The 26,795-nt window shown below is 37.2% G+C and overlaps 2 pseudogenes; both read left to right on the forward strand.

Moving 5' to 3' along the window:
* The first annotated feature begins 1,698 nt into the window (after positions 1–1,698).
* Positions 1,699–4,532, forward strand: LOC134363750 (guanine nucleotide-binding protein G(s) subunit alpha-like; annotated as a pseudogene).
* Positions 4,533–4,674: 142 nt separating this feature from the next.
* Positions 4,675–26,795, forward strand: part of LOC134363791 (low molecular weight phosphotyrosine protein phosphatase-like) — a 171,171-nt pseudogene continuing 149,050 nt past the window's right edge.

The following is a 26,795-nucleotide window of genomic DNA, read 5'->3' on the forward strand; positions in this document are numbered from 1 at the left end:
ACCAAGAACAAAACATTTGGACAAAAATAAGAAGGAAAAGATGGAATGAGCCACATAGGTATCTGATGGAAAAACATTCCAGGCAAAGGAAACAGCTAATGCAAAGTTAAGAGGTGGAAACATACAAGTGAGCATGTGAAAGAGTTTAGATAAATGGAGTAAGAAGGCAATAGCCAAGATCTTACAGGATTTTGTAGGTCCTTTGGTTAGCTGAGGGTTTTCGTTGTTGTTGTTTTTTATTTTGGTTTTTTTTAATCAGGAGTAGATGTTGAGTTTTGTAAAATATTTTTCTTCAAATATATAAATAATAATTTTTTTTCTTTTAAGTCTGTTGATATGTTAATTTGAAGTCATTAATTTTTAAATCTGAAAACTACCTTGCATTCCAAAGATAAACCATATTTGGTCATAATACATTTTTTCTTTTTAAATACTACTGGATTCAATTTGTTTGAATTTCTTAAGGAATTTTTATCTATGTTCATGAAGGATATTGACTGTAGTTTGCATTTCTTGCAATATCTGTCTTTTTAAAAAACATCAAAGTAAGACTGGCCTCAGAAAAAGAATTTTAAAGTGTTTACGTTTCTTCTGTTCTCTTGAAGAATTTGTGTAGAATTTGTTTTATTCCTTCTTTAATATTTAGTCAAATTTGTCATTGACATCATCTGGATCTGGAGTGAGTTTGGGGTAAAATTTTTAACTGTAAATTCTATTTACTTAAGAGTTAGTGGGCTATTCATGCTATCTATTTCTTCTTGAGTGAGCTTTAGCAGATATATTTCAAGAAATTTATTTCATCTAGTTTCTGAGTTTACTGCCATAAATTTGTAATATTTCCTTATTATCATTTTAATGTCTGCAGGGTCTCTAGTGATGTCCTTTCTCTCATTCTTGATATGGGTGATTTGTGTCTTCTCTCTTTTGTCTTGATCAGCCTGGTTATAGGTTTATCAATTTTATTGATATTTTTCCTTAAAAGATGCTAGATTTTTAGATTTACATTTTTGGTTGCTTTATTATTTTTCTTTCTTCTATTTTATTAATTTCTTCTGTTATTATTTTTTCCTTCTGCGTGAATTGGGTTTAAATTTTTCTTCAGTTTCTTGGTTGAAATGAAGATAATGGAAAAATTTTCTAGCTTGAAATGAAGATTAAGATGGAAGATTTGATCATTGATTTGTGGCCTTAATCTAATATATGAGATTAATGTTATGACTTTCTTGTTAAGTACTGGTTTAACAGCACTCCATAAATTTTTAACATATTGTATTTTCATATTAATTTACATATTTTCTTATTTTCTCTATGATTTCTTCCTTGACCCATGGGTTATTGTCAAGTGTATCTTTTAATTTCTAAACATTGTGCAGATTCCCAAATATCCTTTTCTTATTGAATTTATTAAATTTTATTATGGTAAGAAAACACACTTTATGTGATAGACAGAAAGATGTCCCCCACAATTCCAATCCTCAGTGTTCATGCACTGCATAATCTCCTTTCCTTGAGTGTAAGACCTGTGAGTATGATGGAACATCAGTTCAATCATTAGGCTGTTATATGGCACAGGTGAAAGAAATTTGCAGATCCCTGCAGGTGAAGGTAAATTGCAGATTAGCCTAATTAAGGTCCCTAATTAGTTGATTTTAAGTTAATCAAGGGAAAATTTATTCTGGGTGAATCAGACCTAATTACATGAGCCCTCTAAAAGAGGGACTAGGTGACAGGGACAGAGGAAAGCAGAGAAATTTGAAGAAGGAGAAACACTTTTCCATCGGCCGTGAGGAAGCAAATTGTCATATTTTGGAGAGCATCACATAACAGAGAAAAGTGGAACGTTTCTAAAAGATAAGGGACTCGGTCATAAAACCTCAAGAAATTGAATTTTGCCAACAATGCTGTGCTTGAAAGAGGACTGGAAGCCTCAAATGAGATCAAAACTCTAGATTTCAGGCTGAGAAAACCTTAAGCAGAGAACTAAGCTAACCCATGCCCAGACTCCTGACCCACATAAACTGTAGGATAATGAATTTGTATTGTATTAAGACTCTAAGTTTGTGGCAAACTGTTACACGGCAGTAAAAAGCTAATGCACTTTATATGGTTTGAGTCTTTATAAATTTTGATAATTATTTTAGGATTCAGCACATTGTTGATCTTGATTAATGTTTAATGTGCACTTGACAATTCCGTGTTGGAGGATGTAGGAGAGTGTGCCTGCTAGAGTGCTCCAATGAGTAGAATACCAGCTGATTGACTGTGCCCCGGACTTCCTGGACAAGACTGATGTCATCAAGCAGGCCAATTATGTGCCCAGTGACCAGGACCTGCTTCGCTGCCGAGTCCTGACCTCTGGAATCTTTGAGTCCAAGTTCCAGGTGGACAAAGTCAATTTCCACATGTTTTGTTTTGCTTTATTTTCTAGGGGGTTTTTTAAATTTACTTTATTTATTGAATCAAAATTGATTATACATATTTTGGGAGTTCAACACTGAGATATGTTGATCAAATCAATATTACTAGCGTATATATTGTTACAAATTATAATTATTATTTATGCCCTTTGTCCAATCTCTCTCCATCCCCCACTCCCCCCCCCCAATTTCCCTAGATTTCTTCTCTCCTTCTGAAAGAACAATGGCTACTCTGTTAATTTGTTGCTTAGATAATCTGTCCAATGCTGAGAGGTGTGATCAGGTCCACCAATATTATTACTGAGCAGATGCTTCTCTTGTCACTCTGAAATGGACTTTGTGGAAAGAGGCATCCTCTTCTTTTCTTTATCTCTGCTGGTGACTCTCCTTGTGTCAATGCACTCCAGTGGGTGGAGGACCATCATGTGGTGGTTGTGGCATCTAGCTGCTTTTGCAGCAGCCATGGTTATTGTGGTGGCTGTGGTGGGCCACCCACTGATGATTTTGGCATGCTCCTTGGTGCTGGTGGTGTGCCAGGTTGTGGGATGGGGGTCTCGTCCCCTTCTCCCTGCCTCTGGTCCCCAGGCAGACCCCAAAGCACTGGTGTGTGTGCCTGGATGTGGGAGGGGGGTCCAGTCCCTGGCTCCAAGCCTCAGCTTCCCAGGCAGGCCTGAAGGTGCTGGTGGCGTGCCTGGGCCAGAACTAATTTTTTGTCCTTTGCTTACTTCTAAAACAGGGGAACTTCCTTTGGGAACCAGTACTTGAGCTCTGTGGTTAAGTTAAATTGCTACTTCGCTGCTGTTTCCCTAGGGAAGACTTTTTGTGCAGCTCAAGTTTTAATGGTTGACCTTATAGGTACTTCCAGCTCTCCAGAGACGGGGCGGATCTATGTTGTGTAGAAACTGTCATCTGGGCTGGAGTTTTTTCATCAAACTGCAGCCAATGCAATTCTGCATTCCCAACCAGTCTCCTCTGAGTGGTCCTGCACTGATTGGGAGGGGATTGGCTGTCCTTGCTGTGTCCCAGTGTTCTCCAGGTTGGCCTGTCTCCCCCACTGCCTGTGCTCCAAACACTTCCCATTGGATAGGACCTGTGCAGATCCCTTGTGATGTCTCACTGGCCTCTGAATGGCTCCCTTTTTTCAGTTGTTCTGGCTCCTCGCTCCTGTGGGTCCACAGGAACCCTACTCGTGCTCTTGCTGTCCTGGTGGACTCCAAGGCCCTTTTCTCTCCTGCTGCCTCCAAGCACCTCCATCTGAAGGGCACAGCTGCAGCTTCTACAGGCTCCTGCTTCATGTGCTCAGCCGCTCCAGCCTTAAAGTGGCAGTAGCACAAAACACTCAGAGCAGTTTTTTCTTTCTCTCATTGTGGTTTCTCCTGCCTTCATGAACTCCATAGGTCTCTCTTCCTCTTCCCCTGAGCTCTGAGGGCCCCAGCTTGGCTGATGTTGCATTTTTATAGGTGTGAATTGGTTGATTTGTAGGAGAGAGTGACGCTGGGGCCCATCTATTCCACCATCTTGACCAGAACTAACTTCCTACGGTCAGCGCATGAACACCGCCAGTGGACCTGGTGCTTCAGTGATGGACCTGCCATTATCTTCATGGTGGCCAGCAGCAGCTACAACATAGTCACTTGGGAGGACAAACAGACCAAGCACCTGCAGGAGGCTCTGAACCTCTCCAAGAGCATCTGGAATAACAGACAGCTGCCTGCCATTTCCATGATTCTGTTCTCAACAAGCAAGATCTGCTCACTGAGAAAGACCTGGCTGGGAAGACTGAGGACTACTTGCCCGAGTTCGCTCGCCACTCTACTGCAGGTGCGACTCCCGAGTCCAGAGAGGACCCACGTGTGACACAGCCAAGTACTTCACTGGAGATGAGCTTCTGAGAATCAGCCCTGCTGGTGCAGATGGCGCCACCTCGGCTGCCCTCACTTCACCTGCGCTGTGGGCACCGAGAACACCCACAACGTGCTCAACTGCTTTTCAATCTCGGTTAGTGCATGTGATGTTCAAGTTCCCAGAGAATTGTTTGGCCCTGAAAGAGGATCATATCTGCATGCTAATATTTCCAGGGGAAAAAAATTATATTCTCTAATCTTTATTAGATGATATAGTCTATATATTTAGATTACTATCAGTTACTATCCTATGAATTCCCGAACTTTATCACTAAATATTTACTTCCATACTAGGTTATGCTTACCAATAAACAACCCCAAAGTCAGTGGCTTAGAACCATAACAGTTTTGCTATGGCTTACTGTACTGTGCATGGTCCTTACTCAGGATCCTACACTCATCTCAGTGCTTCCATAGTTGCCAAGACTGAAAAAATGGGAATACAGAATCATCTTCCATCTGCAAGTGATACCCATCACTTCCACCCTATTTCAATAGCCAAAGTAAGTCACGGTGGCCACACCTAACTTCAAGGGATGCCAGGAGGAGAAATCCTTGGTAAAAAGCACTAATAAATAACCATATTAATTATTGGTTTCCTGCAACTTAAACTACTCATTAAAATTTTTATGATTACCATAAGCTGATAGCAATAATTAGTGAATATGTGCAATATTATTTTCAATGTTTACTCAGACATCTATAATAACTACTATTCCTTTCTAAATAATAATTCAAAAAATGTTTAGTTTCCCTACTGCCGTATATTCCGAGGTTTCACAGGGAATTAAGTTACTTCTGGGAACTGTATTTTTTCTGTCCATTTCTTTTCTTTGAGAAGCCAGAGATAAATGCCATCTGGACATAGCATTTTACCATCAGATGTTTTAATTTCTTGATTATCTGTTCTGGCAAGATACATTTTTACTTCAGCGTTTCTTTTTCCTGCTCTGAGAACTGTTTGATTGTTTCTGGCATCTGTTCCTCTGCCTTCCTGTCTTGACATAGAGGCAAGCAAAGCTTCAGGGGTTTGGCAGTGCCTCTATCTGGTACAGATCCATTGCTCTTGCCATGTTTCATTACTAAGGTCCCTGAAAAATAGTGTGTTAAAGGGCCATGCTCTGACTAAAACTGGATGTCCAGAGGGTAAAAATTAATATTTTCTGATCAAACCAGAAATTGAGGAAGGAGGTTTATTGTTTGACCTTTGGAACATGTTTTGACAGGTTACCCTTCAAGAAAGAATTTGCAGAATTGAAAAGTTTGCTGAGGACATGTGTACTCTAGTTCATCTTTAAATATTTTAAGGTTTAAGATTTATTAGACTTCCTCCTTCAGCCTCAGTCTTGGATTTCATTTTAGTAATTACAGTATTTATGATATATTAACCAACTCTTCATTACAAACCCACCTCATTTCAAATATGTGTACCATCTACTCTGCCTCTTGTACATACGTATATACTGGTCTCCTCTTTATACTGTTAGCACTCTTCATTTGGTGACTTTTCATTCCCAGCCAAATATCTTTTCACTATTATATAGATAGATGGCAAACATAACCTTTGGGAATTGTTTAACATCATATATCTTACCAGACTTTCCACTTTCTAGCTGTATATTTCCTCTACATCATTTGGTTTTCTATTTAAAACTAGAAGAAAGCATGACATTTTTATTTTTTATCTCCTTCTTAAGAGGGTATTTTAACTGATTTTTCAGAGATTGAGGAATAATTTGCAACAGAGTCTACTAATCCTGAGCCACAAAGTAATCTAGTGGTTTGGTTTTGCATTTTTAATTTTTTAACAATGAGATAAAACAGGAAAGCTCCAAAACATTTTTTTTTAAAAAATACACAATAGTATCTATAAGGGATAAACAAAAGAATCAAAGTAAATCTAAAATATATGTGTGTGCTATTTTAATAATGCATTCCATTCTAATTATTTACAATTATTATATTTTTTAGCATTTATCCTCAGAAGTGCTTGACAACCACAAGGGAATTTTATACTGACTTTGACTCCCCTTAGCATAATTGTTCATCTTAAAAAAACATATGTGTTCCTTTCTTCCAATCATGACTTCATTAAAGTGCTGCGTGGTGGATGGGAACATCGTCCCTCACTCCACATCTTGAGAACTGGGGCTTCCATATCATTGCAGGACTCGTGAAATCATCCTTCTTCCATCAAGCTTCCTCAGTGATATGGCAACAGCTCTCTGCCCATCTCCATCACCCTGAGCCTGCGTGTGGGCCTCGCACCCCATCTCAGGGTAGTATTACATCCCTCTGCGAGAGGAGACTTACACAACTCCTTCTCATCTAAGGGCCATTTCACTGGCAGTTCTCTCTGCCTCCATATCCACATAGATCATTCCTTTTTTCTTTATGGCTTTGTTGAAAAGTTGGCTTCTCAGGGAGACCATTTTTATCATGCTTTGAAGTTGCTTTTTTCTTTCCCGCAATGCAAACCACCTCACCCCCATGTTGCCATTTTTTTTTTTAATTGTACTTACCATCTTCTGTGTCAGTTCAGGTCTTCCAGGAAGTAGGCCTCAATACAGAGTTAGAAGCGCAAGGAATTAACTGAGGTAATTGGCTGTGAATGGTAAAGGAGAGGGAGCAGGACTACGTAGGGGAAGCCTTTAGACTGTAGTGCAGGTCTGACACCTGTAACAGGAGAGGGAGAATGAAGGAGGATTGAGCAGCAGCTGCAGATTGAAGTGTAACTCAGAAAAGTTCTCAACCAGTCAACAGAGAGCTCCAGGGCAAAGACAGTTTGTTAAAGGAGTCCTGTGCTGGGCAGAAATGGGTATACCCTATTCCCCAGGACTGCCCAGTCATTGGCTAGAGCTGTCCATCTGTGGCTCCAGAGCTGATGCAGATTCCAAGGGCACTGTTCCTGGAGACTGTCAGCTCACTGCACTCTATGCAACAAGTTTTCTTTTGAAGGAAGATCTGATTGGCACACAGCTAGGTTTGCCATGCTTTCTAAGTGTACATTACATATTTGTTAAAATTGTATTGTATTTCTTTCCCACTAGCACCCAGTAGGTGCTCAAAAAAATATCTGTTAAATAGTGAATGAATGAATAAAATGAGTCCAGTAGATAGCCATTTTTTTGTTCATTATTGATATATGTCACACTATAAAATGATGCAATGCATCATGATTGATTTAACCTGATTATTTTGGAAATAAAACAAATGTTGAAGGAACAACCATTAACAAGATCAGTAGATTTTGAGTTTCCTTAGAACAGATATCCAGCCATCATTTTTGTATTTCCTCTGCCTTGCACATTGCTTGATACAAGTTCAATAAAAATTGACAAATGTGGAAATTAATAAATAATATTTCAATATTGCAATGAAAATATCCCTCCGTTTTTAAAGATTCAAGAATAAGCAGTAACTTTGGAGGCTTTGCTCCTGTAACACATTTCTTTTCACGGATACCATAATATTTTACAGCTTCAGGTATACAGTGGATCGACTGCGGATGTCTTTTCTCAAAAAGAGAAGTAATACTGCCCCAGGAAGCTAAATCACATCTTATCTATACATGTAATTGAGGAGCAAAAGAGCAACTTCTCTATTAGAAGAAAATGAAATCTGTGGGGGATAACATACTTAAGTAGACAAAACTTATAAGGTGGCTTAAATCATACTGCATGTGGATTACATGGTAAAGAAAGATTGCTGATGGGATTCAAAGTCTCAGACCTTCAGGCCAACTGTGTTCAATTAAACTGGGCTTCTGAGGAAGAAATAGGAGTATCGGTAAGAAGCCCATGGGGAGGTCTAGTGGTCACAGTGCCCCAGGAATTCACTGATAAATAGTGCACTGGGCTTAATACATATAAGAATTAAGAGTGGGCCTGAAAATTGAATTGTATATTTGTAGTCCGTGCGTTGCAGAGTTCAGCGGCACAGAGGACTGTGTGGTGAAATACACGATTTGTAAACACATGGGCACAGGTGGTGGGTAGCATGCAAGACTAGAACTCCCAGGTCTGTGACAGTGAACTCATCACCATAGAAAGAAATAAACTGATCACCTCTAAAGTACACTGTATTTCTGCCTTTATGTTTAATAAAGAGGAAACTGGGAATGCATGTGAATTCATTTATTGGCATATTCCAATCATTTGTACACAGTTCTTTATATACTTAACCAACCATTAACTTGTAAGATGTCGTTTTCTAGATGACCCAAATATTCTAAGACTTTGGGTTAACAATGAAATATTGTGGTTTTTCTACTTGATTGATTGCATTAGTTAACTTAAATCCACATTTAAGAAATTCACTTAAAGAAATAGTTTTAAAATATTAATGTTTCCTTTTAAACTATGGAAATTTACACACTAAATTTTACTATCCATACCCACAATAGTTTGTTAGAAATAAAACACATGTAATGTTTTCCCTCAAACCTGAAGGCAAAATAAAGTAATTTTAATTCAAGTTATTTTAATTTCATAATGACTTTAATAGAAAGCCTAAAATAGGAAAACATTTCCCCCATTAAATGAACTCTTTTTTCTCCAGATACATTTAATATACTATTTAAAGAATGCTACTTCAATTTTTAGCTTTGTCTACCACGAATAATAGGACCAGCTGAATTTAGCACCATCTCTGCCTCAGGCACATCATGAATTTGATTTCCTTGCAATTTCTCATTCTCTTTAAGTTAAAAATGGACTTGAAATGCCATAAAAATTTCAAATTTAGATGGAAACCATCTAGCCCAGCAATGATAGTGCTACTATGTCCTATACATGAGATTCATCTAGAGAAATCTCACAAATGATTTCTATAAATCTATAAATTAAGGTAGCACACTTTAAAAATAATGAATATTATTAATTAAATTAAGCAGAATTGTAGAAAATCATTGACACTCATTGCAATAATAATTTAACCAGTCTTTATTGTTAGGAGATGAGGGCAATAGAAGAGAATAAAAATATATATATATATATACATATATATATACACATAGTTCAAAAAGAGAATAAATATATGTGTATATATATATATATATATGTTAGTTCAAAAATGTTCCTAGTATAAATATTTCAGAAAATTTTATTATTGGAATAACAACCAAAAAAATTAACTATGGAGGAAAATTTATATTTAAAAGGTTACCAGTAGGTTATCCTCTAAAAACTTCACAAAAAAAGATGAGAAATATCTAAATTTCCCATATGTAGATGGGCAAAAACATTGATACAAAATAAGAAATTTAGGTTAAAACAATTTTCTGTGAAATATTTAGTATCACTAATAATCCTATAAATAAAAGTGAGAGTAATACAATATTATATTTTGGGCCGACCCTGTGGCGCACTCGGGAGAGTGCGGCGCTGGGAGCGCAGCGGCGCTCCCGCCACGGGTTCAGATCCTATATAGGGATGGCCGATGCGCTCACTGGCTGAGTGCGGTGCGGCTGGTCACAAAAGAGACAAAAAATAAAAATAAAAAAAATACAATATTATATTTTGCCAACATAATTCAGAATAGTCAAAACTCTGGGCCTAAAAGTCAATTCTAGTGACAGTAAGATAAAGTCACTGCACTTCTAGGAAACAAATCGGTACACTTATTTTATAGACAAAAATCTGCATAATACCAAGTGGAAAAAACAGCAAACTATAGTATATCTATTGCCAGGAAAATAACTATGATTTTTTAAGTACACATATACATGGAGGACAAGATTGGATTTGGTCAAAAGAAAAATATCAAGTGTTTATAATGGTTGTTTTAAGATGATGGAATTAAGAGGGTTTTTTTCCTATTTGTTCTAGTTTCACACATTATCTTTAAAAGGTTTTAATGTTTTCATAATTTTAAAATGACGATTGTGAAAGCATTATTGAAACAAAGACATTTTTTATATAATATTAACCAAAAATATACTTTTATGTGATTTGAAGTCTGAAAAATACAAACGAAGGAGTTAGGGTATTAGAACAAATAGTAATTATTAAGATTTGGGGAACAAGGATTTTTTTAATTATTTTTAATTTAAAATTATTTTATTTTTAATTTAAATTTAATTTAATTTTAATTTAAAATTATTTTATTTAAAATTATTTTATTTTTGTTGTAACAACTATTAAGCAAGAAATTACATTGATCAATATGTATTTCCCCAATGCTAAGATTCTAAATGATTTGTTGGCAAATGTATATATTTTTTGAAAATCATCCAAATCCTGTCATCGGTGTAGCTTTTGTGTGCTAGAACTATTTGATCCTTTAAGAACTGATTTATTTTTAATTTTATAGATTTCATTATGCCACACACCTTTGACTTGTGAAACATGCAACATGAAATTTTTGTACTAAGTTTTCTTTAGACAGTGTATTTTTCAGGAAAGCAAAACATAATGTTTTAGAGAAAGCAACAAATGGTACAGAAACTACTGTTTCAAAAACATTGATTCTCTGCTGTGTATTGATTGAATTGTGTCCCCAAAGTTAATATATTAGAAACTTAATCCCCACTGTAACTGTTGATGGTGGGAAATCCTATTATGGTAATTGAAAGGTAGAGCCTTGAAGAGGTGATTGGACTGTAGGACCATGCTGTAATGAATGGATTAAAAATGGTTGTCAGGGGTGTGGTTCTGAGGACTTTGAAAGAAGAGCACATGAGAGGTTAGTCTCTCTTTGTTTGGCAATTTTGAAGAGTGATACCTTGAATCATTGTAGCCACTACCAGGACAGAGCCCTCACCAGATGAGTTCCCTGGACTTTAGACTTCCCAGTCTCTGTAAGCAATAAATTTTGTTTTCTCACAAAACACCGAGTTCCAACTATTTTGTTATAAGCAACAGAAATGGACTAATACATTTGCTAATATTTGAGACAAAACATAGCCTCCACTAGGCGTTAGCTGCTGTTTTGTGTAACCTTCATTACAGAGCAGTTTCAAACATTAGTTATTTAACAGCAACAGCAGCATCAACAACAACAAAAATTCATTTTGCCTTCCTCTGTACCTAGTACTTCACAGCTGGTCTCAAACTTAATCCATATCCCAGCTCCGTGACGTAAGTCTGTTATTATTTCCTTTTTGTATAAGAAAAAACTTAGTATCCAAGAGATTTAGTAATTTGTCCAGGAATGTGCAGGAGGTGGTGAGTGGAAGACCTGAAGGTCAAATCCAAGCCAACCTGACGCTGGAGTTAAAGTCTCAGCCTAAATCTCCCTCCCTCTTGTTAAATTTTCCTGGTCACGTCTCTTTGCCTATGTACAATGTGCTTCATCCAATCCATCATTCATAACTAGCATGCCTGCAGCATACCCTGGAAAGAATACCCTCTTACTCCTCCAACAAGTGATCACCCAGCATCATAACTGAATCTACAGTGAAAGCTCCTCCTTTCCTCAGGCTTGAGGCTCCTTCTAGCTTGAAAGATTCTGTTGGAGACAGGTGAGCACCTTCTCTTTCCCCAATATCCTTTTCCATCTGCTCCCTCCTCCATTCACCACCTTAGGTTCTAATTTATCCAGGGTCAAACCAAGAAGTGAGAGGATCAAAGGAGATTAGGTACAATTTTAGGGAACTAGTGCTGCCAAGATTTGTGAGGGTGTTTTCCGGGTCTGGCACACCCTCAAGTCTGAACCTTTCTTTCTCAAGCGCTGGGTGGATTTCAGAGATCCTCCTACTGGGAAGCTCCAATTGCATTTTGGGTGAGTCGGTACTGCTCCCTCCATTAACTGATTTCTGCTTCTCTCTCAGCCCCCAGGCTTCTGACACTTCGTTTGTCACCTACTCCTCCCTGCAGTCTTCTTGGAGGATCCCTCTGTGGGGGCCAGAAAAGACAGACATTTGCTTCACCCTAGTAGAAGTCATCTCCAACACAATGCAGCCTGTCTCCTCCTCTTCCCTCTGCCTCTGGCAGATCTGGACGTGCCTCCCACTGCACTCTTCAGCCTCCCCAAGACAGGGGACACATACAAACTTCTCAACTCTCCTAGAGATTTTCCCTTAGCCTAAGGTGAATATCTTTCTCCTAACCCGTGTTGTAAGGAGAGAGAAGCAGCAACAGAGAGGATGTAGACAGCATTTCAACAGTTCTGCAAATAATTCTATTATTAAAGACTCCTTTCATGCTAGTGGTTTGTAACCACTAACACAGGCAGCAACAGTTTCACCATTTCTTGTCATGTTCTAGCCAAGTACTCTGGCCCCTCTTTCTGATAAGTGAGTACTCTGCACTTATTGTGTTGTATTTGTCTTCATGGCTCCAGGAACACTGAGACACTAAGCATCCCATTTTAACAATATAACAGGTACCACAACCTATTTCTTTCCAGTAACCCTGTCCGTCCGTTATCAGTTTGCAATATGATTCTAGGTCCTGACATTTCTGCTTTCCTGCCCTTCCCCTCACTTGAAAAGACAGCACAAGGTTGTATTATTTTATTTTCATGTATTCCAGTGCCTAGACCAATTCCTACTGCACTCTCAATGAATATTTGAATAAAAATGACTCCCTCAAAGAAAGAAGGGAGCCAAACTCAATTATCCTTTAGTCGATATCCTTCTAACCTCCAGCACATGTCTTCCACATCCTGACCAGTGGTCTCAAACATCTGCTTGTAAATGTCAAAATGCATTAATAAGCTTAGTTTCCCAATGCCACTTTGAGAAGTTATGGAGAAAAAGATTTTTATTCAGTCACAGCTGTCCGGGAATGGAAATGATGCCTTTATTACTAAAGAGCTATCTGTTACTATATAACCACAGGCAGGGCTTAATAATCATATGTGGACTATACCTTTAAACTAAATGATCATGTAAGCCAATAAAAATACTGCCAATTTTCAATAGCCATCTCAGCTAGATTGAGAAATGAGTTAATGCACTATCTGGTAGGCAGCCTCAACAACGGCCCCCAGTGACTCCTGCTTTCCGGTATTCGTGCCTTTCCTTGTGTAAAGTGGGTGCACCCAATGACCTTCTGTCATAGAACAGGATAGGACGAAAATATAAGAGTGTTGTTTCCGATATTAGATTACCAAAAGAATGGATCTTTCATCTTGGCTTTATTTTTTCTTCTCTTACTTGCTCACTCTGAAAGAAGCCACCTTCCATGTTGTGAGCTAGCCCATGAAGAGGACCATGTGTCAAGAAACTAACAATGGCCTCTGGCTAAGAGTGAGCAAGAAACCGATGCCCTCTGTCCAACAACCTGTGATAAAATAAATCCTGTCAACTACCACTTCAGTAAAATTAGAAGTGAATCCTGCTGCCTCCCCCCCATCCGGCTAGCTGAGTCTTCAGATGAGACCATACATAGCTCCTCTTCCTACACCTTGATTGCAACCTCATGAGAGATCCTTAGTGACGGGAGCCCAGCTAAGCGGCCGACAGATTCCTGATCCACAGAAAATGTGAGACAACAAATATTGTTTTAAGCTGCAATATTTGGAGTAATTTGCTATGCACCAATTAAAACTCATACATACATACAAAAATAAACTGTGATCCTTGTATTTTTGATATACAGTAAGACATATATTTTTGTCCCAATTTACTAAGATTTGCATTTTTAATAAGTTCTGAAGCCAAAAGAATTTTGTATTTAATTTTCAGTCAGCCAGAAACTTGCTATAAACAGAACACCTGATTAAATAAGTATTTTGAATAATAAATTGTTTCATCAGCAGAGGATTATAAATATTAATTCCTTAAATATATATAGTTCTATAGTTTCCAAAGCTTCTTTACACATAGAATTTCTGTCAATTTTTTATATCCCTATAATGTAGAGATCATATTGTTTATTTATGGGTGAAAACAAAACTCAGGGTTTGTGATCTCACGCTTACATGATTCACACATTTTATTTGTTTCTCTCGAAAGCCCTTAACCTCAACCTTATCTAATGAAATCTTTCTCATGCTTAAAAACCCAGTTTTACTCTATCTTCCTCTTGATTCATTCCTTGAGCCCCGCTGTAATAGACTAAATGTTTGTGTCCCCCTAAAATTCATATGTTGAAATCCTACCCTGCAATGTGATGGTATGGGGAGGTGGGCCTTTGGGAAGTGATTAGGATTAAACAAGGTAAAGAGGGTAGAGCTTTTATGAATAGAATTAGTGCTCTTAAAAGGGCCCTGAGAGAGCTCACCTCTCTCTGCTCTCCTCCATGTGAAGATACAATGAGAAGTTGGCAGTCTACAGCCCAGAAGGGGCCCCTCACCAGAACCCAACCGTGCTGGTGCCCTGATCTCAGACTTCCAGCCTCCTGAGCTGTGAGAAATACTTTTCTGTTGTTTATAAGCCACCCCATCTACGGTATTATTGTTACTGCAGCCAGAGTTAACTAACACCCCCACAGTTCATTTCTCCCATCATCTGCTGGTAACCATTTCTCTTAGAGCTCTCATAGCATCATAATTCTTTTTGCATGGTGAAATCTTCCTCACTGACTGTAACCTCTTAGGCAGGAGCTGTGTGATATTTTCTCACGCCCTGAATACAGATGATAATAACTGACATACAGTAGATGTTTAATAAGTGACTCTTACATTTTTGAATAAAGCATTAAATTATGCATTTTCAATGGAAGTGATATTGCTGCCAAGGAGGCAAAAATTGGTTCTAGGGGAGAAAGTAGAAAAAGATCATATATAATATATATAATATACAATTATGAATGTATATGGTTCATAAACAGATATACAGTATATCTGTGAAATTAAAATTTCAATGGGATTTCTTTTATGCCTTAGCCACTTCAGAAGTTAAAAGAAAAAAGAAAAAAATTTACAAACATATCTTCCCTGAAAACAAAGATAATTCAGAAGCTATACTTATACAAAGATATTTCTGTTTATTTTATTTTGTTTTTATTTGGTTTCCCTGTTTGAAACATCACTCACAATTTACTAAGCCTTTTGTGCATTCCGAACTCACACCCATTCACACACACACACACACACACACACACACACACACACACACACACACACACACACACAGAGAGAAAACACACATCCACCTTATTTACATGAATCCTAATGACATGGCTAATTCACTTTACATGATGAGCAAGCCTATATAAAGTTTATCTTTAGTTTTATATAATCGCTTACAATTTAAACATAATTGTATAGGCTAGTGTTTACAGATATCTTTTTTGCTACATAGGAAGTTGACAATGGTAATTATCAGATTTGCCCCAGCTCTGCTAGCCTCTGCTGAGTATTTCCACTCCACTACCAATCACCTTCAGTCCACACGGCAAATGGATCTCCTGCTGTCAAATCGGATTAACGCTTTTCTTCACCTTTTTGAATCATTTCATGACTAAAAATCAATTGGTGGAACTGCGTTACAGACGTCTGTCATCCATTTGAATCAGCTTCATCATGACCATTTGTCAAAACTACTGCCAAACACCTTAGAAAATTTGTCAAAATAATGACAACGGCTGTTCAACATTCAGTGTGTGGGAGATTTGTGCAGGAGTCTCCATCATAAAATATCAACGCCACCAAATACCTATTGTGAATTATTACTTGTAAAAGACAGAACTGAGTATTGGCTATCTGGGTTCTAAAAATTCATATGATCTTGAGCTAAACAATGAGGGAGAACACTTAGATCCAATTTATAGGACTGGAGGCAAAAGCACAATGAATGTGCAGGTTTCTGAGAATGAATTTAAATAATTCCTTTTTAAGTCTGTGGCAGATTTTTTAAAAATTAACTTTATTAAAGCAATTTCTAGGCAGTTTCAAACATTCAATGGCATATGGTGAATGACTGATAAATATTTTTGACTGAAAAAAATCATTTTTATTAAATACATCTGTATTAAACACTTCACTCTTTCCTCTGAAACAACATCTTCTGACAACTTCTGGCTGAAAGGCTCATAAATCAGTAATTTCTTATTTTAATACTCTAAGCATTTCTTGTCCAGTGACTAAATAAAAGTACAGTGATTTAAAGAAGAATGAAGAAAATCAATATGCTAAGTATTTTAGGATTGTAAGCTTAGCAAGACAGCACAATTCGTCGTATTTCACAAGTCCCAACTTACTAACACACTCCTTTTCCTTCCCACGCCAGTCTACTGGCAGAGAAGCAGGCAGGTTCCAGATACACACTCTGTGCTTGGGGTTAGTATAGAATTTCAAAAGTATTAACCAATGTGCTTTTTTGTGGTAGCATTTTTACCTCCTAAAATTCCTTTTATCCATTTTCCCTTTCTCCCTGTCTGGACTGCTTTTGTCTCAGGGAAAAGATGACATCACAAAAGGAAGAAACAAACATTTACCTTGATTTCAAATTTACAAAGCCCATCTTATGGAAAAAAAAACAAAAGGAGTCCTGTGTATAAACAATGCATAGAAGTGAGAAAATATGTGAGAATGCAAGGTTAAGACTCTGAACCCCACAGATGTGATAAACATTCCCTGGACAGAGCGGAGGAAAGTTAGAAGAGATATTAAAGGTGGGTAGATGTTGTAGGTTCCTGAGAAAGGACACCTGCCCTCCCAACTTTCTAACCTGAGCATGGGAAGGGGATAAGCAGAAAGGGTTTGGGGTATTTGAAAGTAGAAAGTAGCTGTCTTAGTCTATTCAGGCTGCTATCACAAAAACGCCATAAATGGTACCTTATAAACAACAGAAATTTAATTCTCACAGTTCTAGAGACTGAGAAGTCCAAGGTCAAGGTGCTCATAGATTCAGAGTCTGGTGAAGGCCCATTTCTTGGTTCATAGATGGTGCCTTCTAGCTGTGTCCTCACAAGGTAGAAAGCACAAGGCAGCTCTCATAAGGGCACTAATCTCACTCATGAGAGCTCTATATTCATTATCTAATCATCTCCCAAAGGCCTCATCTCCTAATATCATCACACTGCTGATTAGGTTTCAACAAATGGACTTTGGGGAGATACAAACATTCAGATCATAGCAGTATCTCTGTCTATTTGCCCTCTTTTCTGGGTAGAACCCTGGGGAACAATAAAACCCCAGAGTAGAAATGCCTGTGGGATGTTTCAAGGCAGATGAACTATGGTAGCCTCAGCAGGACTTGCAGAAACAAAAGATTTTTCCTGCACTTGAGTGTAGCATGAAAAAGGTACAGACCTTAGATAATGCCACAGAGAGTCCTGAAGCCCAGTGTAGGGCGGGGGAGCAGTAGAACGACCTCCTTCAACTGACAAGGAATCCAGAAAGAACTTTCAAATAGAAAAGAAGATACAGTAGTGACCTGTATGGATCAATTTCCATGATCTAGATGGGAAAATGGATTGGAGGAAGGACAGGTGAAGACAGAGGACTGATTACCCCATCTGAGCCCCTTGCCTGTCCTTCTTCCCCTAAAACTATGATTAAAGACTAAGCTCTTTCTTCTCTTATTTAGTTCCCAGTGTAAAGGAAGAGCCTCAGATCCAACCAATCTCATTCACAGCAAACATTCTAGGCTTTAATGCAAATAACTGTCTTCTTGTCCTCTATTTAACAGCTTCTTCCCCGTTGCAGATTCTAGACAGAAACTCAAAAAGGTAAAAAGCAGGAAAAAGAAGTGTTAATTGTGGAAGATGCTTGATAGGCACATTTTATGCCTAAATCTCACTTCCGTAGAAAGGGGGATAGCTGAAATGAGGGATAAAAACATAGTTTCTTGTTTTACTTTGAAACTTCTATCGCATAATTTATGCAAATTTCTAAAAGGAAAAAATTTAATGTAATAGTCTTACTGAGGAAAAGTTAGTATTTTCTCCCCAGTGGGAAAAAATGTACAAGTTTCTTGAAACAAATATCATTATGATTTGTAGATAATGCAAGCTTCCAGCAGTCATTTTATACTCTACTGTTTTTGCATGAAGTTTATTTGCTGATTAGCAGGGTAAAAGCAACTTTTCTTCCAATCCCTGTGTTGGGTCCCATGGTGTTAATTTTACATTTTAACAATTAAGTTGTCCATGTAAAAATAAATTTTGTTTGTTTCTTATAGATGAGTAATAATTTACTTAGCTTTATAAAAATTCAAGAGGAATGGGTTTATTCTGGGCTATGAAAAAATAGAATTCATAGAGCATGTCAGCAGGCAATGGAATGTTAACCAATGCAACTGGTAATAACACAAACTACCCACATGTGAGCAATGGTTTCACTCCTTTCCTTTTTTCTCTTTTCCAGTGTCTCCTTCACAGAATTTTTTATTCATTGATGTGGTCAGCTACCATTTTATCCATGGCCAATGTCCCTAGAGTAAATTCACCAAGAAATCCATTATACTCAAAATGGGTTTAAAATACTACACATTTTTATTCACCCACAAAAGGGCTGGAGCATTCTACAGATTTCTCTGTTTACTTCCTCTGGCACTTCACTCCTACCCATTCCTGGAACAGTGCGTATGCCCTTAGACCAGTTTTCACTTTCTACTCTATGTAGATAATGGGCCTGTTTACAAAAAAGTGTGTTACTCACTCACTCCTCTCAGTGTCTCCACATTGAGGAGAACATGTGGTCTCAACATGTCAACATCCTTCTGCAGCAAGGTACAGAGTGGAGCTGAGATGTGTGCTAAGACCAGCCAGAAGAGAGTGCCCATTCTCCCAGACGCCCTTTGTACTGCACTCTGCGACTGTGATCCACTGCTCTCTCAAACTCTCCTTAGAGAATAAATAAAAATACTGGGTGTTTATTTCTAGCCAGTTTAAAAAAATATATTGAAAACTTTTTAAATTTACTCAATTTAGTTTTTAGATACATAAATTCACAAACTTTCAGTATTTAGTTCTAACAGTGTCATTTTTTGTTAATATGGTAGCAGAAATTAACAGGATACCTAATGGGTCTTGAAATGACAGATTTTCTCTCTTGAAGTTAGGAATAAATGCATATGCATTACATTGCATAGAGAACTTTTCAATGAATATATTAATAAATACAACTGGAAACATAAATTAAGTTACTGTAGAATCATCTGGCTAGCTAAAGATTGACTCCAAGAAGCAACAAAAAATGTTAATAATAATTAACATTTATTAAGGATTCTTAAAAATAAAAATGTATTCACTCATTTAGTCTTCACAACAAACCTATAGATAGGTACTATTATTTTCTTATTTTACGGATGAAGAGACTGAGAAACAAAGAAGTTAGGTAAATTTCCCTTACACAGTTAGTAAGAGGCAGAGCCTGGACTCAGATTCCTATCATCTTGCTTCAGAATCCCTATGCTCAACTAGAGTACCTCTAAAATAGAACATGTCAGGGCCATCAGCTGATGCATCAGTAAGACAATAAAACAAAAAGGCAGAAAATGGATAGATAGGTGATTAGATAGATAGAGGACAGACATGGAAAAACAGATACATACATGAACAGTGAATAGATGAATGGAAGGAGAAACAGAAAGATGAACGATGGGTGTGGAATGGATGGACAGGCAGGTGGACAGACAAATGGACAGAGAAAAAGACAGATTAATATATGAATGATTGAGCAGGAGCCAGCAGAAGCCACAGCTGTGCCCTTCAGATGGAATTACTTGGAGGTGGCAGGGGAGAAGAGGGCCTTGGTGGCCCCCAGGACAGCAAGACCACTAATAGGGTTCCCATGGACCCACGCAGGAGTGAGGAGCCAGAACAGCTGAAAAAGGGGAGCCATTCAGAGGCCAGTGAGTCATCACAAGGGATCAGCACACAACCTGTCCCATGGGAAGCATTTGGAGCACAGGCAGTGGGGGAGACAGGCCCACCAGGAGAACACTGGTACACAGCAAGGACAGCCGATCTGCCCCCCACTCAGTGCAGGACCACTCAGAGGAGACTGGTCGGGAAGGTCGAATTGCATTGGGTACAGTTTGATGAAAAGATTCAGGCCTAGATCAGAGTTTCTACACAACCCAGGTGCACCAGGTCTCTGGAGAGCCAGAAGTACCTATAAGGTCAACCATTAAACCCCGAGCTGAACAAAAAGCCTTCCCTAGGGAAGAAGCAGCAAAGCAGCAATTTAGCTCAACCACACAGCTCAAGTACTGGTTCCCACAGGAAGTTCCCCCATTTTAGAAGTAAGCAAAGGACAAAAAATTAGTTCTGGCTCAGGCATACCGCCAGCACCTTGGGGCCCTGCCCTGGGGTCCAGGGCATGGAACCAGGGACCAGACCCCATTCCCACAACCAGGCACACAGCCAGCACCAAGAGCATGCCAAAAACATTACCTCTATGTGGGTGGCCCACCACAGCCACCACAGTAACCATGGCTGCCACAAAAGTGGCTAGACGTCACAACCACCACACAGATGGTCCACCAGCCACTGGAGTGCATTGACACAAGGAAAGTCACCAACAGAGACGAAAGAAAAGAAGAGAATGTCTCTCTCCACAAAGCCCTTTCCAGAGTGACAGAAGAAGCAGCTGCTCTATGATAATATTGGGGGACCTGAACACTACCTCTCAACATTGGACAGATCATCTAATGATCAACAGAGTGAGCATTACTCTTTCAGAGGGAGAGAAGAAATCTAGGGTTATCAGTGGTAGGAGGGGGGAGGGAGAGGCAGATAGGGAGAGATTGGACAAGGGGCATAAAGAAAACGTACAATTTGGGGCCGAGCCCGTGGCGCACTCGGTAGAGTGCTGCGCTGGGAGCGCGGCGACGCTCCCGCCGCGGGTTCGGATCCTATATAGGAATGACCGGTGCACTCACTGGCTGAGTGCCGGTCACGAAAAAACGACAAAAAAAAAAAAAAAAAAGAAAAAGTACAATTTGTAATACATACTAGTAATATTGATTTGATCAACATAAATCAACATTGAATCCCAAAAATATGTTTAATCAATTATGATTCAATAAAAAAAAAAAAAAAATGAAGTATAAATGACTGATCAGATCCCTGTTGCCAAGGCTGTAATTTAGGCTGGTCTGCAGTTCAAACTTCATATCATTCAGAATATTTTTTTCCCATTTAAAACTATCCCCAATTTGTTATGCTAGGAGCTAAAGAGACAGATTTTAGCCACAGATTTAGCCAAAAGGCAGATCCTGTCCTTGAGGAGTTCACAGTCTAGAAGGGAGCAAAGAGAATAAAATAAATAATTATAATACTGCATAATAAATATAACAGAAATGAGCCAAACATAAAAAGGGGAAAGTAGGGGTGGAAAAGAGAAGAAGAAAAAAATCAGGCTTCCATAATGTCACTATTACAAAACATTATTTAAAAATGCACTTAAATTTGTATATCTGAAGTTTCTAGATTGATTGAACAGCGAGATTCTTTTCCAGTCTTTTCGTCTGGCTGGGGACTGTAGACTGGGGTGGCAAGGTGGTGTGCAGATAGTACAGGAGACTGGGAAGCGAGTCTCCATGAAGGACATTGCTTAGGAGGACCTGAGTCAGGGCAATCCTGATTTAACTGTCACCTTTGGCATAAGAATTTTGTGAGCTTGGGGAAATTAGTCATAGTTCAGTAGGCATACACTGATACTTACCAAATTCTTCTTATTCCCAACTTGAATTGCAAGCAGCTTCTTTTAAAAACTGAACATCATTTTTCTATCAAATGCCTCTTGAATTTTAATTACAACTAATACTTTTGAGTGGTTTCTAGATGCCAGGCATTGTTTTAAGTACTTCACAAGCATTTTGTCATTTACAATTCACAAAACCCGTGTCAAATTTCCACTTCACTGTTGAGGAAACTGAGCCACTGAGAGGTAACATAAAATGCCCAAGGTCCCAGAGCTAATAGAGGGTGAAGTGGAATTCAAACCCGGATGGCCAGATTGAAGAGTCCGTACTTGAAACCACATCATTATAGCGCCCTAGTACTGACAGCATCTCTGTTAATGCATTTTGCTCTGTAGTAGATCAAATATTTGCTCTGGAAGATACATTTGAAAGCCTGGGCCACTTCTAAGGTTAGCTAGTTATAAATAAATACTTTTCACAGGAAATAATCATTTACTACTATTATTATTATTATTTATACATATTTATGGGGTGCAGAGTTGACTCTTGGTATTTGTATACAGTACGTGATGATCAAATCAATATTTTATTAGCATGTTCATCATCACAAATTGTAATTACTTTGTGTCCTTTATAGGGGATGGCTCAACACATGCTTGTCCACTGAGTAGTAAGAAAAGAATCTGCTGTCAAAACTTGTTGGCTAATTTGATGGCATTTTTTAATTTGTGTGGATCTATGTTTAATGTTACTTGGCTTTTTATAGTCCATCAGGAGGAATGATGTCCAATCCCCTTCAAATAAATTTTTGTAACATACGTATGTAAATAAGATGATCTCATTTTCATCTCATCTCATAAGATGATCTCTAATTTTCTTATTTGTTACTACCACCCACTACTTTCTCTCAAAAATATTTTACTGAAACAAAGTTTTTTTTATTATGTCTAAAGCAGTGTTTTACTTTTATGACATTCAGGATGTTAGCACAGTTTGATTTGTTTCACATAGATATTACCATGTATGATGAATAGTGCTACTACTAATGTAGCCAAAATTATAATGTTTTATTTTAAAACAGTTTTTCACAATATTTGTTCATATTTTCCATTGAGCAGTACTTTCTACTTGTTCTGAGGCTTTTTGCTACATTGTCTCCACGCTCATCAACAAGAAAATGAATTTAAAAATTGTGTTATATTCACACAACAGAATACTACTCAATGCTAAAAAAAGAAACAGATCACTAATTGACACAAGGATATAGATATATTGCAGAAATATTTAATGAAACACTTTTTAATAAGCATTTACTGGAAGAATACACACATGCTCACACACATTCATACCATATGATCACATTCATATGACTTCCAAAAATAGTCAGTCTATGATAATGAAAGTTAGAAAATAGTACTTCCATGGGTTAAGGAAATTGACTGAAAGAGCACATAAAAGATTTTTTTCAAGTGATGAAAATATATTATTTTGGGTGGTGGTAACATGGATATAGCCAATTGTCAAAGTTAATCAAACTGAACCTTCTAGAGTCATGTTTTTCCATTATTTGTGCTTTTTTCTCAATAAAAAAAATTAAATAAAAAGATTGTCTGCAAAAGAATGTATAATATGAATCCATTTATGCATAATAATAATAACACAGCAAACAGATTGCTAGTCTATTAGGTGAGGAAATCTGATAACCAGTCTGCAAAAGGACCATAGTAAAGATTGTTGATTTTAGACATTTTATTTTTAGCTTTATACAAGTTCCTAGAAAGTGAGCAGCAAGTTGGAATATCATAATTTCTGATGACAGTACCCTGTCTTTTTCATCTTTGGACCTCATAATAGCTACCGCAATCATTTGGACATAATATAAAAAACAAAGGATTATTTATTTTAATTATCTATATGACAAATTTATGGAAATAGCACTGGAAATTTAACCTTTCATTTTTTATCTTAGCCTACCCAAATAAACACATGGGATCACAGGTTGAATCTCTAATTTTCCCCTCAATTCCAATGATCAACATTAACAATTTTTAACGGGGCAATTTTTTATTTGCAGATGTTTCAGGTATTTATTTCATTACCTCAAATGGTTTTATCTAGCTGATCTAATTTATAAAATGTTATTTTTAACAATAAATAGGATTTTGGTAATAGTTTAGTGTTGTGCTCCCCACATGAACTTTAAAAAGGTAATCTGAAGAGAAATCTAATCTTTATTATCTTTCTGTTTTTGATAAATGCAAACTTCTTAAGAACTGATTCAAAAAGAATGTAATTAAACTGGCAAATACTTGGTTTAATTAAGGCATGCATAAACTCACTCTTATTTCAAAATCATCATTTTGCGTTTCTCTTTACTGTCAAAATCAAAATTGTATTGAATACTTTGTCATCAAAATTACACACACACAACACACGCACAAAACTAATAAGGTTTTAATTCTGCCCTAAGGTATTATTAGGTATTAAAAAAATAATGTCTTTTACTCTCACAAGAAACTTGGAGTCAGAAATATGTATGGAAATTTTTTTGTTCCCCTAAAATGAGAAATCGGTTATAAATAAGATGAATATAAATGCTAATTCAAATATGAAGGTTTGCTTTTGAAAATTTCATTCAATACTGAGTATTTAGGAAAGGTGATTTAATGTTTCTTGAAATATGTCTTTAAATAAACTAGCTTACAATGTGTGCTCACTCTTTATCATATCAAAGCAAAGTAAATTTCTGTGCCTTCCAAAATAATTCTTTACCCCATTAAATCCCAACTATATGGAATGATTTTTATTTGAACAACATTCATTTTCTTTCTATGACAATACACAATACTCTAAAACACAAATGCTGTAATTCATTCTGGCCAAACATTAATTCTAAGCTTTGTGCATTTCTAAACTCTCTAACCTCCTAATATAACTAATATTACTGACATTCATTTTATTAAATCCCAGAAAGAAATCTAGTTACTGCCAAAGAAGTTATTTTCAAAATGATCTACAACCAGGATAATATGATCATGGAGAAATGAAAAGGTCAAACAACTTGATCTAAATAGTTATGCACTTTTAAGGGAAAAAATGCATTCCATTTAAGGATGAAAAGATAATCATATTTGGATTGGTTTCTCTGTATTTCAAAAACAAATTACTATTAAGGTTTTTAGAAATATAACAGCTCAAATATATGTAGTTTCTTTGTATGATTGGTGAACTATACAGGACTACATTTAAATTACAAATAGTTAGATTGTAAACAAGAGTCCCTGAAATCATATGGTCAAAATGAGAAGTCCATGGAGAAGTCATCTTTTGTTCTTGTGCATAGTCTACCAACGCAGATGAGTACCGTATGGGTTGAACTGGTATCATAATAAGATCTATAACAGTTAACATTTATGGAAGGCTCACCAAGACCCATGTCTTCTTTATATCTATGTCTCCTTTAATTAATTCTCTCAAAAATATTTTAGGTCAATATTATTAGGATTACTATATTGTAGATGTATTAGTCTATTTCTATTGCTTATAACATAAATACCTGAAACTAGGGATTTATAAATAAAACAAAATTTACTGCTTACATTTTTGGAGGCTGTAGTCCATGTTGCAGGGAACACATATGGTGAAGGACTTGGTGGTGGCAACAGTGACCCAGGGATCTCACATGACAGAAAATGGCAGAGCAGAGGTAAAGACTAACCTCCTCATGTGCTATCCTTTTAAAGCCCTGAACCACACCCTTGACCACCATTTTTAATCCTTTCACTAAGGCATGGTTCTACAATCTAATCACCTCTTCAAGGCCCCACCTTTCAGCTACCATAATAGGATTTCCTACCCTCAGCAGTTACAATGGGGATTTAAACTTCAATGAGGTTGAGGGGGCAGGGGGGCATCCAATCTACAGCAGTAGACAAGAACAGAAAGGCTCAGAGAAGTTACTTACCACAGAGCTCATAATGAGGGAAGAAGCCAGAATTCAAACTCAGATCTCTCTGTCGGAAGCCCATACTCTTAAACACTATTTCAAGCCACATTATTGACCACCAACGTATTACTTGTTATACAGAATAAATTGTTAGACTCTATACAGTTTTTTCTCATAAATAAATAATATATAATGAAATAGCATAATTTAGAATGATATTAGTGTAAATAATTTATATATGATTAAAAATAATGTTAGTGTTTACTAAACACCACTTTTTTTTTTTTTTTTTAATATTACTACTGCCGTTTTATTTATTTTTATTTATTTATCTTTTCCGTGACCGGCACTCAGCCAGTGAGTGCACTGGTCAGTCTTACATAGGATCCGAACCCGCGGCGGGAGCGTCGCCGCGCTCCCAGCGCAGCACTCTACCAAGTGCGCCACGGGCTCGGCCCCTAAACACCACTTTTATGTAACGTTTTCATTTACTCATTCTTTCAACAAATATTTATTTATTTCGAGCCCTTTTACATAAGCTAAGGTGCTATATTAAAGCAGATAAAACTGTGTATATGTCATGGTTCTCCCTTAAGTTTCTTACCTGCAAGACCTAAAAATTTAGCACTGATTTTATTATTTCAAGATAAGTTTAACCCAACCTCTATCTCAGAACTAGTATTTATTTATCACTGCATTACTTGAAATCATTGCTGTTATTTTTCATAACAGCAAAGGAATGAGAAATGAGCTCCATTCTATGATATCCAATGACTGAATTAATCATCAAAAGGTAGATGCAATTTGGTTGTTGAATGATTTTTTAAAATACAAACAGCATGCTGAAAGTCATGATTTATAATGATTTTAAGAACACATTTTATGTCTTCCTCTGACCCTTTAAAATTACTCACCCCTAGGGTAAAAGCTTGGCATATCCCAGGTCTTTTCTGCTCACTCAATCTAGTCACAAAAACATTCTCAATTCAGTTGTGCCTGGCCCAAAATAATACTTTAAAATCTGATCTTGATTTAGTGTTTTG

This window comes from Cynocephalus volans, chromosome 1 (assembly GCF_027409185.1).
Source record: "Cynocephalus volans isolate mCynVol1 chromosome 1, mCynVol1.pri, whole genome shotgun sequence".
NCBI classification, from domain to species: Eukaryota; Metazoa; Chordata; class Mammalia; order Dermoptera; family Cynocephalidae; genus Cynocephalus; species Cynocephalus volans.